This window comes from Papio anubis, chromosome 1 (assembly GCF_008728515.1).
Source record: "Papio anubis isolate 15944 chromosome 1, Panubis1.0, whole genome shotgun sequence".
NCBI classification, from domain to species: domain Eukaryota; kingdom Metazoa; phylum Chordata; class Mammalia; order Primates; family Cercopithecidae; genus Papio; species Papio anubis.
Window position 1 is genome coordinate 190,997,715 of NC_044976.1, and position 12,717 is coordinate 191,010,431.

The 12,717-nt window shown below is 38.6% G+C and overlaps 1 long non-coding RNA gene across 2 annotated transcripts in view; it reads right to left on the minus strand.

Moving 5' to 3' along the window:
* Positions 1–12,682, minus strand: part of LOC103879976 — a 59,115-nt gene extending 46,433 nt beyond the window's left edge. For both annotated transcript variants that reach the window (XR_004180025.1, XR_002518874.2), the window contains exon 1: positions 12,395–12,682. This is a non-coding gene — a long non-coding RNA (uncharacterized LOC103879976). The remainder of the gene's footprint in view (positions 1–12,394) is intronic.
* Between the last annotated feature and the right edge of the window lie 35 nt (positions 12,683–12,717).

Genomic DNA, 12,717 nt, shown 5'->3' on the forward strand with positions numbered 1-12,717 from the left:
TTCACAGAATTAGGAAAAACTATTTTAAAATTCACATGGAACTAAAAAAAGAGCTCAAATAGCCAAGACAATCCTAAGCAAAAACAACAAATCTGGAGGCATCACACTACCCGGCTTCAAACTATACTACAAGACTACAGTAACCAAAACAGCATGGTACTGCTATAAGAACAGACACATAGACCACTGGAACAAAATAGAGAACACAAAAATAAGACTGCACAGCTGCAACCATCTGATCTTAAACCCGACAAAAACAAGCAATGGGGAAAGGATTTCCTATTTAATAAATGGTGCTGAGAGAACTGGCTAGCCATATGCAGAAAATTAAAACAGGACCCCTTCCTTATATCATATACAAAAATCAACTCAAGATGGATGAAAGACTTAAAGGTAAAACCCAAAACTATAAAAATCCTAGAAGAAAATCTAGGCAATGCCATTTAGGACACAGGCACAGTAAAAGATTTCATGATGAAAATGCCAAAAACAATTGCAACAAAAGCAAAAATTGACAAATGGAATCTAATTAAACTAAAGAGCTTCTGCACAGCAAAAGAAAGTATCATCAGGGTGAATAGACAACCTACAGAATGGAAGAAAATTTTTGCAGTCTATCCATCTGACAAAGGTCTAATATCCAGCATCTACAAGGAACTTAAACAAATGTATGAAAAAATAACAAACAACCCCACTAAAAAGTGGGCAAAGGACATGGACAAACACTTCTCAAAAGAAGACATACATGGTGCCAGGAAACACACAAAAAAAGCTCAACATCACTGATCATTAGAGAAATGCAAATCAAAACCAAAATGAGATACCATCTCATTCCAGTCATAAAGTCTATTATCAAAAAGTCAAGGCTGGGTGCAGTGTCTCACACCTATAGTCCCAGCACTTTGGGAGGCTGAGTTGAGCAGAATGCTTGAGCTCAGGAGTTCAAGACCAGCCTGGGCAACATGATGAAACCCTGTCTCTGCAAAAAATACAAAAATTAGTCAGAGATGGTGGTATACATCTGTGGTCCCAGCTACTCGGGAGGCTGAGGCAGGAGGATCACTTGAGATCAGGGGGCAGAGGTTGCAGTGAGCCGAGACCATGCCACTGCACCCCAGGCTGAGTGACAGAATGAGACCCTGTCTCAAAAAAAAAAAAAAAAAAGTCAAAAAGCAACAGATGCTGGTGGTGAGGTTGCAGAAAAAACAGAATAATTATACATTGTTGGTGGGAGTGTAAACTAGTTCAACCATTATAGAAGACAGTGTGATGACTCCTCAAAGACCTACAGGCAGAAATACTATTTAACCCATCAATCCCATTACTGGCAATATACCCAAAGGAATATAAATCATTCTACTATAAAGATATATGCACATGTATGTTCATTGCATACCATATGCAGAAAATTAAAACAGAACCCCTTCCTTACATCACTATTCACAATAGCAAAGATATGGAATCAACCTAAGTGTCCATGAATAATAGACTGGATAAAGAAAATGTGGTACATGTACACCATGGAATACTATACAGCCATAAAAATAAACAAGATCATGTCCTTTGCAGGGACATGGATGGGCTAGAGGCCATTATTCCCAGCAAACTAATTCAGGAACAGAAAACCAAATACTGCATGTTCTCACTTATAAGTGGAAGCTGAATGATGAGAACACATGGACACATGGCAGGGAACAACACACACTAGGGCCTGTCAGAGGGTGAGAAGCCAGGAGGGAGGGCATAAGGAAGAATAACTAACAGATGCTGGACTTAATACCTAGGTGATGGGACACCACCTAGGTGCAGCAAACCATCATGGCACACGTTTACCTAGGTAACAAACCTGCACATCCTGCACATGTACCTCTGAACTAAAAAAAAAAAAAAAAAAAAAAAAAAAAAATCTAAAAATACAAATACCATAAGATCCAGCACTCCAGCTGCTATGTATTTATCCAAAGGAAAGAAAAGCAATATATCAAAGGGATATCTGTACCCCTATGTTTTTTGCAGCATTATTAACAATAGCCAAGATATGTAATCAACCTAATAGTCCATCAGTGAATATATGGTTAAAGAAAATGTGGTATATATACAATGGAATTCTATTTATCCATGTAAAAGAATGAAATCCTGTAATCTGCAGCAACATGTATGGAACTGGAGGTCATTATGTTAAATGACATAAGTACAGAAAGACATATATTGCACATTCTCACCTGTATATGGAGGAAAAAAAAAAGTTCATCTCATAGCGTAGAGAGTGGAATGAGAGTTACCAGAGGCTGGGAAGACAGTGGGGAGGGAGTGATGAAGGGAGGTTGGTTAATAAGTACAAACATAAAGTTAGATGGAAGGAATAAATTCTAGCGTTCAATAGCACATCAGTGATTATAGTTTAAATAGACAATATATTGTATATTTCAAAATAACTAAAGATTTAAAATGTTCCCAACATAAAGAAATGATAAATGATAGAGGTGATGGATATCAAATACCATTATTTGATCATTACACATTGTATACATGTAACAAAATATCACATGTACCCCATAAACATGTACAAATATTATGTATTAATAAAAGATAATCAAAATTTAAGAAAAGAAAAAATAATCTGAAGAATCTTCTGACATTATACATGAGTGGGACAGGAATCTTGTTGGGAGTGAAAGGGGAAAGCCATTACTCTCACTCATCTGAGGGTAATGGAAAATTACCCTCAGGTAATTACTCAGGAAAATTACTACATCAAGTTTATGAAGCTCTACTTGCTAATCTACTTCCAAGGTTTTCTCATATACAATCAAATGTTTGAATCCATTTCTTCTAATAACAGAGTCATATAAATAAATTATTGTAATCTTTTCATGTTTCCCAGACATCATCATACTGGTGGTGGTTATTTTGAGAGTACAGATTTTTATATCAGCAGCACTGGGATCCAATTTGTGATTGGTCCTTTAACCAGTCACATGACCTTGGGCTATTTTCTTAAACTCTCTAAGGCTCAATTTCTATACTTACAAAGTGCAAACACCTATCTCACAGGGCTGTTGAAAGAATTAAGCAAAATCATAGATGTAAAGAACTTAGCATTCACTGAGTGTTTATTATTAGTATTTTCCTACCACTTGAAAGGAAATTCCAGAGGGCTGAAGTGAGGAAGAGACAGAAAAGTTCTTCTCATGTACTTTCTGATCCAAGGAAAGGCCAAACAGTTTGCATCTCAGAGATAAACTTACATTTCCTTTCAAGAAACAGATATGTTAATTTGCTCACTCATTGTAATAATTTCAGTATATATACCAAAATAGCATGATGTACACCTTACCTCATATGATTTTTAAAAAGAAAGAAATGGTGGCTAGACTCAGAGCAATACTCAGAAAGGCCTAATGAATAGGACTCAAAACGTCACTAGGTATTTCATTGTTTGATGGGCCTGATTCTCATAATGTAATTTATGTTTTAACAACACATATTGTCAAAGAACATCTGGTAGACACAGAGGGCCTGTCTGCCACATTACTTTTTCCTTCTTGACAAATATTCCTAGAGGAGGTGAGAATCAGACATCCAGGACATCCTTTTGTTCTTCTTGAAATAACCCAAATCATGTCTGTACATGTATTTAATCCAGCGGTGCAGAAAAATTGCAGCCTTCTTATTCTTGCTAAGGTTCCAAATGCAGGTGTGAGCTGACTTCCCAAGAAACTCTTTTAAAGAATTCCTGTCAAGAGACTGCTTAATTATATCTCTAGGGCATAGCATGGACATATTACATGAATTTAAATTTTCTTATTGTTTTCTGATCTTAGTCACTGAAGACAATGAAGACCCTGAAGACACTCAGGCACTGAAGACAATTTTGGAGTACCTTCCCAGTTTGCCTCCTCCTTTAACTGTGCTCCTCACCTATAGCTCATAGTTGTGTTACCAGAAAGGGGACTCAATCCAGACCCCAACAGAGGGTTCTTGGATCTCACACACACACAAAAGAATTCGAGCAGAGTCCATAGAGTAAATTGAAAACAAGTTTATTTTAAAAGCAAAGGAATAAAGCATGGCTATTCCATAGGCAGAGCAGCCCCCAAGGGCTGCTGGTTGCCCATTTTTAGGATTATTTCTTGATTATATGCTAAATAAGGGGTAGAGTTTTCATGCCACCCCTTTTTAGACCATAGAGGGTGACTTCTCGACACTGCCATGGCATTTGTAAACTGTCATGGTGCTGGTGGGAGCGTAGCAGTGAGGAAAACCAGAGGTCACTCTCATTGCCATCTTGGTTTATGGTGGGTTTTAGCCAGCTTCCTTATTGCAGCCTGTTTTATCAGCAACATCTTTATGACCTGTATTTTGTGCTGACCTCCTATTTCATCCTGTGACTGGCAATGCCTTAACTGCTTGGGAATGCAGCCCTGTAGGCCTCAGCATTATTTTGCCCAGCTCCTATTCAAGATGGAGTGGCTTTGGTTCAAAGGCCTCTGAGAGTTGGGGGTGGTCAGAAAGAGAGAGACACAGCCATACTGTACAATGTGACCTTACTCCCTGGTCACAGTTGATTGATAGGACAAGAAGTGAGACTCTGCCAGAACAATTGGTGACCATTCTCAGTGAAATGAGAATTGAAAGCAAGGGCAAAGGCTACCAAGACAGAGATAATCCATCACTCCATCATTTGTTCCATGGCTGAAACCAGAACATGCAAACTGGGAAGCTGAGGTTGCCCGTGTTTTCTGTTATGTGGACTAGGGAGCAGAGAATTCCACCCACAAGGAAAGAGAAAACTCAAGCATATGTTCAGAGCAAAGCAAAGCTTGAATAGAAAGAGTCTATTTCCTGGTTTCTGGCGGCTTTCTCATCTCTGGTCGCATCCCAAGGTCTTGGCTGCATTCTTGCCATTGAGTTTTATATCAACCTTGCATCCATATACTAAACATTCCTCTTTTCACCTAGCTCAACCTACGATCCAATCATTGATGTAACTGATATACTGAGCTTCAGTCATCTTTTCCCAGCACCTTGATTTTTTTTGTTGTTGTTGTTCTGAACATATTACCTGAGTTCTCTGTCTTCTGTTTCCCTTAGAGCGCTCTGGCCCTACATTTTGTACATAGGGAGGTATGTTTTCTTACTTAGGGGCCACATATGACTAGATTACCTTACCTGCACTTACATTGCCAGTTTGCTTACATCTAACATGGACTCTTTCCTCTCTAGGGAAGTGCTTATTACCCCATTCCTCAATTTCCATAGAGAGGCAAAGATTTCCATTCCACTTCCAGGAGAGATCAGTAAGGGAAGAGGGGACATTTCTGTCCCTTTTCTATATCTTACTCATTCCTTCTCACAGTCAAAGTAGTGCTCCTCTTATTAGGATTTGGAAAAGTGATTAGACTCACAAAGCAAGCTGTGGTCTTTTCGCTTGCTCCTGTTTCACCGTGGAAAGAAAGCATAGAGATGTGTCAATCCTTTTCTCCTTTCCTGTCAGGGCTGTCCATTCTCCCTGGATTAACGGAGATTGTAGATCTCTTTGTATCTGTCTTGGCAAATATTTACCCATCACACTAGACTATTTTGTTTTGGGGAGGGGATGGGGTGCAGTGGACAGGCAGGGGTAATCATATCCCAAGATCTAGACTTGTGAGGCAGGAAGAGGTAGGACATGGGAGGAAGGTTTGGAATGCAGATCCGAGATGCATTCTCCAACTTTGCTTTATATATAGTAAACTAATATGTGATCCTTGGTCCTCAAGTCTATTTATAAATTGACTAAATCGTTTAGATAAGAGAATATGATTGGTCTCTTGGAATCCTCACCAGTGTTGAAGATACTTTAAGAAATGCTGAGTTGCATTAAATAAATAAGCATCTATCTAGAGAATAAGGTGTATGCCTTAGGACTCTGCAATGTTATTGCCTATTAAAAGATATATAATCTATCAATCAATCTTAGTTGTTCTGCTTTATTCCCTAAACTAGTAAAAGGTAATATATTTTACCCAGTGGCTATAGTCAAATACCTTTAAATCTTCCTTGATTCCTTTCTTTGCCGCACTAACCACGATCACCAAACGATCACCAGCTCCTATTGATTTTCCCTTCCCAATGTTTCATCTATACCTTGAACTGCCTAAGTTTAAGCCCTTCTATCTGTAGTTTTCATTATTGCTGTAGATTTTTAGTTGCCTTCTTTGCCTCTAACTCTCTTTCTAAGGTGTAGCAAGATTTATTTTTGTGAAATAATCTGATGAGATAAGTGCCCTGACTAAAAATCTTAGGTAGTCTCTTTGCACAATCTGCCCCAACCTAGCAAGTCTCAGCAACTTTGTTTTCTTCCATCTTCTTTTACCATGTCCTGATATCTCTACATCTGTAGCCACCATGCTCCCACTTGATAACTGAGCCATGTGGATATAGTCACCATATCTTAAATTACATGTTTTTTCACATGCAATTAAATGCCCAATGATTTCCCTATGCCTGCCCAGACTCTACCTCACTGCCTCAAGAACAATCATTTATCCTTGGAGTCCCATGTAAAAATTTAAATCATATGTGCAATGGATTCACATTTGCTCCTCATCACTATTTCCAAACTATTCTCTTTCTTTCTCTCCTCAGTAGGTACTCTAGGGGTTAATCTTACATAAATCATATTACCCATTATCCCTCATTGTTTATGTCACCAACCAGCCCCCAGGTAATACCCCTTTATTTCCCACTGATTTTAGTTCTTGGTTCACTTTCACCCTATCCAATACAACTTATGTCTTAATTCTTGGACGACTGCAATACACCCATTAGAGATTCGATCTAACACTCTAGCGTCTCAGTTTCTTAAACTCCTCTTTTTCAGTGATCTGACCCTCATACTACCTCAGTTATTCAGTTATATGTTCATAACCCTAAACCTTCTCATCACCAATAATCCCTGTATAATCTCAATTTAGTTTATCCCATTCTCTGACCATAACTTCCATCTATCACTTTATTCTCTCTAATTCCTCAATTCCAACTTCACCAGGATCTGCAATCATTCCTCTTCCTATCTTTTCACTGTCTGTAACCTTATTAATATCCTCTCTTTCATACTTACTCATCTTAAGGTTAATTAGCATATTCAGTTATTTGTATACACTCTCAATTCCTTGTCCATGCTATACTCACTTGAAAAAAATCACAACCCTGTTTAAATTTATCATTGTGCCTACAACCATGCAAAAGAATGAGTCGAAGACAAATGCACAAGATTATGAACCTTAAGTTAGCCTGTCTGTGTTTGATGATCATACTACACTGTTCCAATGCATTCATTCTACCATATACTTGATGGCTATTTTGTTCTTTCTCCTCTCTTCTCAAACCCACAATACACCACCTCAATCTTTACTCTCAGATAATGATCTTTTTTTTTTCTACTTCACTTAGAAAATTAAAGCAAGTAAAAAAAGATTTCCATAGACTCTCACCACCCGCTCCAGATTCTGCACACATAAACTCCCACCTGCTTCTAGGGAGGATTTATTTATCATGTTCCTATTTAAAATTCAATCCTCCCATTTGCAAACCAGATTCTATCTTGTCTTAACTACTCAATGACATTATGCTAGCAATTCCTCTCTTAAATCATTAATTTTTCCATCTCTATCAAATCTTTCCCATCAATATACATATACACAATAAAATTATTTCTTCCACCTTCAGCTCAAACCATAAGAATCCTAGAAGAAAACCTAGGAATCACCATTCTGGACATTGGCCTTGGAAATAATTTATGACTAAATCCTCAAAAGCATTGCAACAAAAATAGAATTTGACAAATGGGACCTAATTAAACCAAAGAGCTTCTGCACAGCCAAAGAAACCATTAACAAAATAAACAGACAACCTACAGAATGAGAGAAAACATTCACAATATGCATATGATAAAGTTCTAATATCCAGGATCTATAAGGAACTTAAACAATTCAGTAAGCAAAAAACAAATAACCTCATTAAAAAGTGGGCAAAAGACATGAACAGACGCTTCTCAAAAGAAAACATCCAAGCAGCCAACAAACATGAAAAAAATGTTCAACATCACTAATCATCAGAGAAATTGCAAGTCAATACCACAATAAGATACCATCTGACACCAGACAGAATGGCTATTATTAAAAAGTCAAAAAACAGCAGACACTAACGAGGCTGCAGAGAAAAAGGAATGCTTATACACTGCTGGAAATAACGTAAATTAGTTCAGCCACTGTGGAAAGAAGTTTGGAAATTTCTCAAAGAACTTAAAATGAAACAACTGTTCCACCCAGTAATCCCATTACTGGCTATATTCCCAATGGAAAACAAATCATTCTACCAAAAAGACACATGCATGTGTATGTTCACTGCAGCAATATTCACAATAGCAAAGACATGGAATCAACCTAGGTGTCCATCAATAGTGGATTAGATAAAGAAAATGTGGTACATATACACCATCGAATAATACATGGTCATAAAAAAGAATGAACTTATGTCCTTTGCTGCAACATGGATGCAGCTGGAGACCATTATCCTAAGTGAATTAATTCAGGAACAGAAAAACAAATACCACATGTTCTCACTTGTAAGTGAAAGCTATGCATTGGGTACTCATAGATGTAAAGATGGCAACAGTAGACACTGGGGACTCCTAGAGGGGGAAGGAAGAGAGGTAGGCAAGGGTTGAAAAACTATTGGGTACTATGCTCACTACCTGGGTGACAGAATCAATCATACCCCAAACATCAGCATCACACAATATATCCATGTAACAAACCTGCACATATACCCCTGAATCTAAAACAAAAGTTGAAATTATATGAAAAATGATTTCTTCCATCTTATAAACAAGAATCTTTCTCTTAATCCTACTTCTCTTGCCTGACATTGCCTTACTCGCTTGCAAATTTGTCTCTCTTTCCAGCAAAAACTCCTTGAAAGAGTTTTCTGTACTCCTTCTCTCTAATTCTTCTCTTTCCAAACTTAATTGTATCTATTCCAATCCAATTTTTGGTCCTACCTAGTCTACCAAAATTGCAACAGTCAATTATCAGTTCTCTTCTTATCTGACTTATTAGAAATATTTGATATATTCGATTCCTCTGCCCTCCTGGATAAACTTTCTTCATTTGGCTTCCAGAACACCCTACTCTTGATTTAATTTACTGGTCTATTTTATTGGTCAGTCCTCCTTCGTATCCTTTAATGGTTTTTCCTTTTCTTCCCAAACTTAATGATTATGCATTCTAGGATTCATCCTTTGTTCTTTTCTCTGTTTTTACTCATTCCTTTGGTAATCTCATCCAGAATCATGACCTTAAACAGTATCTCTATGCTGATGGCTCCCAATATTCCATCTCCAGCCTAGTAGTCTCTCCTGAACTTAGATTTGCATATTCAATTGGCTCCTCAACACATTCACTTGGTGTCATACCAACACTCACCAATGTTGAGTTTGAGCTGCTCTAATTCCTGATCTTCTTTCACCATGAAAACTGTTTTACCACCAACTTTCCCTATCTCAAATGATAGAAACTATGTTCTCCTGGTAGTTCAGGCCAAACATTTGACACTCACCTTTGACTTTTCCTTTATTACACCCTCTCACCCAACCATTCAGCAAATCTAGTTGGTTTTAGTTTTGTGTATATGCAGAACCCAAACGCTTCTCACTACTTTCAGTGCTACACCCTGGTCTGAGCCACCATCACCTCTCTCCTGAAATGCAGCAATATTCTAACATAGGGGACAGCAATGTTTTACATAGGGAATAATATAGTAAGTATTTCTTTGTTTCATGGGCCATACAGTCATTGTGGCAACCACTCACCTCTATTATGGTAATGCAAATGGGCCTGGCTATGTCCCAATAAAAGTTTATTTACAAAAAGCAATAAGCCAGATTTGGATCATGAACCATAGTTTACCAAGTCCTGGGCTAACTGGTCTCCTTGCTTCCATTCTTACCCCAGTTATCATTTCTTGACACAGAAGCGAGGAATCTTTTTAAGACACAAGTCATATGTCACTTCTCTGCAATGCTCCGCTTCTCACTCAGAATAAAAGTGAAAGTCCTTTCAATGACCTACAAGATGCGACATAATCTTGCCCCAGTCATATTCCTGAACCTCATATATGACTACACTCTCTCCTTCATTCACTGCTGCAGCTGCACTGACCTCTTGCTATCTCTCAAATGGGCCACGTACGCTCAAGACTTAGGGCATTGCACTAGCTATTCCCTTTCCCCCCAGATCAACATGGCTTATGCCCTCATCTTTGCATTTCTTTTCTCAAATGCCACCTCTTCAATGAAGCCAATACCGACCACTCTTGGAAGTTACAAACATCCCCTGTGAATTCCAATCCCTTTTCTATTCTATTCCCTTCCCCACCACTTTCTAACATAAAAATAATTCACTTATTTATATTTATGACCTCTCCACCTCTCCTAGAATATAACCTCTATAAGGCCAGGAACCTTGGTTTTATTCCTGGATGTAGCCTGAGATCCTTGAGCAGTGCCTGGCACATAGTACGCATTAAAAAATGTGTTGAGGCCGGGCACGATGGCTCATGCCTGTAATCCCAGCACTTTGGGAGGCCGAGGTAGGTGCATTACTTGAGCTCAGGAGTTCGAGACCAGCCTGGGCAACATGGCAAAACCCCGTCTCTACTAAAAATACAAAAAATTAGCCACACGCCCATAATCCCAGCTACTTGGGAGGCTGGGGCACCAGAATCACTTGCACGTGGTAGGCGGAGGTTGCAGTGAGCCAAGATCATGTCACTGCACTGCAGCCTGGGCGAAACAGCAAGACTCTGTCTCAAAAAAAACAGAACAAAACCAAACCAAAAAATGTGTTCAATGAATGAATCTCTGTAACCTCCCTCAAATCCCAGAGATGGAGTGAGTTATTCTTTTACCTATATTATTTTAACTTTTTGTATATACCATTTAGTCCATTTTATACTGAATTATTACTATCATTTATGTATCTATCTGTACCATTACTGATCCATGTTTATTTGCTGAAACTAATACAGTGTCTGTCATGCAACAAAAGATCAAATTGTGCCAACTTAATGAATGTACAAAAGTGCCATATATACGTAGTTCTCTGACACCAAATTACTAGCTCTGGAAGTCAGCTATTGTTTTAAAAGTCTCTCCTCAACCCCCACTCTAAATACATGTATACACACACTCCACTAATAGAGATAATTTAAAACTATTTTTCACATATTTGCTTAATTAGCTTGCAGTGACCTCTGCAAAAACACTGGCCTCTGATGATTATAAGAGGTAGTTTTTTGGCATGGACACCAAAGCATCAAAGAGTCAGCTGGAACTAAGGAAAGCAATAACACAACTGGTTTTAATTACTCATGACAGGCAGCTGAAGATATCTGACACAGGCCTTCTCTCCAATACATCACTCAAAACAGGCCAGTTACAGGAAATGCTAGAGAGAAAAAAAATCAAGATGGGGCCAAAATGTGTCCATAATACAAAGCAGATCATCTTTCACGTGGATGACCTTATTCACTTTGTTTTATATTTTTATGATGGGCCCAAATCTATAAAACTGCTGATGCTTTAAGACTTTGCATGCTTCTATGCCAGTGCTTAGGATTGGTGGCTCAGGTTCTCAAAAAAGGAAGTAGATGAAGAGTGCACCCATTCATGAATCACTATATAAATCAAGAGGTCCTCCAAAGTTCATCTAGGATTGCGGGCATGTTTGCAATTAGCTCATCTGTGACATCAGGTGAGCACCTTCTAATCAACATTCACAGAAGGATTAACGTCATCTATAACCTAGTTAGTTTCTTCTGACCTCTTGCATAGCAGGAAATGAGTAAGGATTTTGTTATTAATATAATCTACTCACAATTGCAACATATCTATCTCTCTTATCAAGTGTAAACTATGGACTTCAGATTGCTCATATCCTCGGACTGTCTCCTCTTAAAAAAAAAAAAAAAAAAAAAAAAAAAAAAAAGGAGGGCTGGGCGCGGTGGCTCAGGCCTGTAATTCCAGCACTTTGGGAGGCCGAGGTGGGCAGATCACCCTAGACTGGGAGTTCAAGACCAGTCTGACCAACATGGAGAAACCCCGTCTCTAGGAAAAATACAAAATTAGCCAGGCGTGGTGGCACATGCCTGTAATCCCAGCTACTCGGGAAGCTGAGGCAGGAGAATCGCTTAAACCCAGGAGGCGGAGGTTGCAGTGAGCCAAGATCGCGTCATTGCACTCCAGCCTGGGCAACAAGAGTGAAACTCCGTCTCAAAAAAAAAAAAAAAAAAAAGAGAGAGAGAGAGAGAAAGAAAGACAGAGAGATTTCCTAACTAGGCAGGATTTTACCTCAGGATCCAGTCTTGCTACAATCTTCTCCCAGACGCTTGCCCGATCCCAGTGTGCACCGAGCTTCTCGTTTCTGTGCACTTCCTGATTCTTGCCACTTGCATTGTTTGATTACTGTTTTGACCAGTCTTGCACACCGTAGTTTTCGTGGAACTTAAAAAGCCCGTCGTTTTTCCTGCTGCTTTGTTGATTCCTGTTTGACGCCTTCAGAAATCAAGAATATCCCAAGTCCTTCTACTTTTATTATCACCTTGCATTATTTCAGCAAAGCTTTTGAGTTCCTGAAGTGTAGTAGGAACGGTAATAGAGACTGAGACTCTAAC